Here is a 4,401-nt window from a genome sequence, read left to right on the forward strand (position 1 = left end):
CTGAAGTGGATAAACGTAAAGAGGAAACATACCCATGTCTGTAGATGAGGCCAATGTGGCTGGAAACAAATAGCTGACAGGTGGAAGATCAGGTCACAGCTGCAATTATCTGAGTTACAATGTGTACTTCAGGAAATTAATTGCAGAGGCTCATGGTGATGGCTAGGTTTACTTGAAATGAAAAAAAAATCACAATCCCTGTAAGAGGGATGCTGGACGAGTATGAGACAGAGAGTGGAGTGATGTTCTGTGAAGGTGGAGACAGTAGCAATAGGCAAAGGAATACCGGAGGGAACAGAACCTTGGAAAGAGCAAGTGCACAGATTGTCTTCTCATGCCTCCTGGATGAACCAGGGCAAGCCAGGATAATGGCTGCATCTCAAGGTCTTTAATTTGATCCCATTTGGAAGTTTCTTTTGCCATAGAAGGTAGCATCATAAGTCTCGGGATTAGGTTATGCACACAGCTAGAGGATCATCATGCACCTACCACAGGTACCCTGAGAGTATGTTGAAAATGAACTTGGGACGGAAGAGTAGAAATGAAAAAAGCAGTTAAGTAGCTCTTGTGACATCTCAGGCAAGAGTCAATGATGCTTTACTTCAGGGAGTGGCAGCAGAGGTATTGCAAGTCCTATCTTGAATGTTTTGAAGATAAAATCGATGTGTTTTGCCAGTATGGAGAGTAAGAGAACGATAAAAATGAAACTTGAACTTCCAGCTTCCCCAGTTTGGGAAGCTAGAAAAATAAATAAATAACCCTATTGAAGGAACAGGTTTGGAGGGAAAGTAGTAAGTTTGGTTTTTTTACATATTAAATTAAAAATGTCTGTGAAAGAGCCAAACTGATGTTTCAACATTGTAGTTAACTGTTAAGAGCTGAGACTATCCATATGAGTCAAACTAGACCTTGTCATGATTACATACTGAGTTATTATATATTTTACTTTAAATACCATTTACCATTCATTTAGGGCTCTTCTCTTGTCCGGTTTCACTCTCCATGATTTCAGCTCCCTGTAGTCAACTGTGGTCTGAAAATGTAAAGGAGAAAATAAGTATTTTACAAATACCTTGCTAAAGCCTTTTATCATGGCTGTGTTTTGCTGTTACTCATTGTTGCTAATCCCTCACTTTACCTAGTTTATAAGTTGAACTTTTCCATAGACACATAACTATAGGCAAAAAAAATCTTTATCTAAAGCTCAGTCCATATCTGAAATTTGAGGCATTTAAGATAAAGATAGATGACTGTAAATTACATGGGAGTAATGTGGGGTAATGCGAAGCTGAGCAGTAGTGAGCCAAGATTTGGGAGCTATTCAAGCTCCTGCTGTAATGCCATCAAAACATCATCAAAAATATCCACAGTATCATTTAATACTGACACACCAAACACAGCCAATATAGCTGTGCGTCACAAGGCTGACACAAAGTTTTCTTATAGCTCAGTTTATAGTCTAGTTGAGTGACCTGAACTCTGGTTCCATCAGGCTTACAGAATACCAGGTCCAAGTGCAGCCTCCTTGAGTCCATCTTCACATCCTTACTCAGGACATCTAGGTGGTCACAGTAGAAGGTAAAGCAACAGTGAAAAGAAGACACCATGGTAAGTAAGTATATGTGGTGTGTGTATAGAGTGTTTGTTTCCAGCTAAGTATTCATGGATCATTTACCATAGATAGATATGATTCTGCTTTATTCTATTAATACTTTACGAAGTGGAAAGAAAATACTACTATTAGTCTTATTTTATTGATGAGAAAACTGAAGTCAGGAGAAACTAAAAATTTTCCTCATTTCATTATTTTTATTATTATTTTATTTTTTTTACAATCTAGCCATTCCCCTACCCAATCCTCTCTCCCACAGTTCTTCATCCCATTCTCCCCTCCCCCCGCCAACCCCGTCTCTAAGAACATGCTCCCCAACCCTCAGGCCTTCCCCATTCCTGGGACCTCAAGTGTCTTGAAGATTAGGCACATCTTCCACTGAGGCCAGACCAGGCAGTACTCTGCTATATATGTGTCAGGCGCCTCAAATCAACTTATGTATGCTGCTTGGTAGGTGGTTCAGTGTCTAGGTGCTCCCAGGGGTCCCAGTTAGTTGAGACTGCTGCTCTTTCTGATTTTATAACCATTCTTTTTGACCCTTGACCTCAGAGTCCTGCTGGTACCTATTGTTTTTGTTGGGGATGATCACATGGACTGATGAGTGATCATCAAAAGCAATAATGTCAAGGTGTTGCTGATAATGCCTAGACTTTTGTTGAGATTATTAGCATAGGCTCTGGGGCCAGGATGCTCCAGATCTGGACACTGGACATGTCAGCAATGTGACTTTGACATGATATTTGACCTGAGTATAACAGTCCACCTCTACAGATGGAGAAACAGACAGCATATAAATCATAGATCACTGTACTGGTTGAAAATAATGCATGAAAGGCTGGTTACTCGTGGCCTATGCAGGCCCACATGGTCTGTTACCCTGTATCCCCCAGGCTCTTATGTGTACTACACTCTTCTACTCTGCATTTGCTCAAAGATACCATCTCTTTTATACAAATCTGGCTGCTCTGGAACATTTTTTAAAATGTTCATCTTCTAGAGAAACTCTTCCCACACATCTATCTATGATATGGAAATATTGTTCTTATCCACTGAGGTCTAATTTTAAACACTTGTCCCACTGAGAAATTTTCCAGCAAAATATAACCCTCCCTTCCCCATCACTATCAAATTGATGTATTTCACTTGTCTTTTCATGATATCAACAATCATATGAATATGCATTGTTAACTTATATCTCATCATTATTATATCCTCAACTAGAATTAAAAGTATGTGATGTCTCTTGCTCACCATTTAAGCTAGAACTCTTAGAGCAATACTGGGTCAACAGAGAAAGCGCAGTAGACATTTGTTTAAAGGAAAGAAGGAAAGTGGAGGAAGGGAAAAAAAAACAGAAAGCTCTTGGCATGCCACTTAACATATAGAGATATTTTGAAAAGTAGTCATGCTATCATTGAGTAACTATTAATTTAAAATCCACTCAAAGCTCCACACTTTGCTAAACTATGTTAGTTGGCCTTGCAACAAGGATTTTTAAGCCACTGATGAATATGGAGTCAAAGCATAAGGACAGTATAGTCCTTGACTCACTTATTAAACCCAGGACTAACAAACACATTTTTAATATCTTGAGAAAACCCACTCCTTATTGGAATCTGTCCCATTCACACAGTCTTTTCTCTAAGTACCTATCGAGCTCAGTGACCAAACAGATGGACTCTGCATTGTGTCTGGGAGTCAAGCCAGCTCTTGCTGTGCTGGCTACAGCAGAGACTCTTACAGAAGTGGGTAGAATTCACCAGTTTCTAAAACGGACTGAGTTCTCGGTCCCATTTCCAAATTTGATTCACTTGCGTTCTGTATTTTAAATGGACTCCTCATTGTCTATCTTCACTTAATGTTTGTTCTTTTTCCATCTGAGATGAGCTACTCCAGTGCTTTAATTATCCTCTTGGCAGAGGGCAGACGCTGAGATGCAGACTACCCTCAAGTCAACGCTGCCTCCAGATTCAGCCAATTTGAAAAGAGTTCTCAAACTACTAAGGAGAAAGCAACAGGTTGAGACAGGAGATGATGGTGGGATTTTAAAAATAGTGTTATTCAGTAACATTTAGCCAAAGATGGTGACAATTAGCTATTTTCATCTAAAATCAATCTCTCTCTCTCTCTCTCTCTCTCTCTCTCTCTCTCTCTGTGTGTGTGTGTGTGTGTGTGTGCGTGTGTGTGTATGTGTGTGTGTTTGTGTGTGTGTGTGTGTGTGTGTGTGTGTGTGTGTGTGTGTGTGTGTGTGTGTGTTGGGGAAAGGGATAGATGAAAGTGAAATGAGTCAGCCAATACTCTGAATTCTATAGTCCTTTGCTTATTTTCATTATAGTTGTGGGTTTGTTTTTTTTTTTTTTTGTAGTTGCCACTAATACAGAAAAAAATCATTAATTTCCTTTTCTATGAAAAAGGTTGAAATGTAAGAAAACAGGAAAATACAGAGATAGCAAGTTTTTCAAGAGTCCTAGCTAGATGGAGACACAGTGAAGGTGACCTAGAATAACTGACTTAAGATACTTTCACAGTTTAGATGCCACTATTCTGCAACATACACAGAAGTCTCTGATTATGTTCAACCCAAAGGATGGCTTAAGGGCAATTCACATCTCAGTTAGATCTTTCATTCCTTCCATCCTCCTGCCCCACATCTGGATGAACATACTCCTCTAGCATAGACTATATTTGAATCTATCCTACCTGGAAGTCTTTAGTTACATGTTTCGTGTATTTCTCTGTCTTACAGTCAATCGGCAAGCATGTATTTCTTTCTTCTTCTCTCACTTTAT

This window comes from Rattus norvegicus, chromosome 10, assembly GCF_021556685.1.
Source record: "Rattus norvegicus strain SHRSP/BbbUtx chromosome 10, alternate assembly SHRSP_T2T, whole genome shotgun sequence".
NCBI classification, from domain to species: Eukaryota; Metazoa; Chordata; class Mammalia; order Rodentia; family Muridae; genus Rattus; species Rattus norvegicus.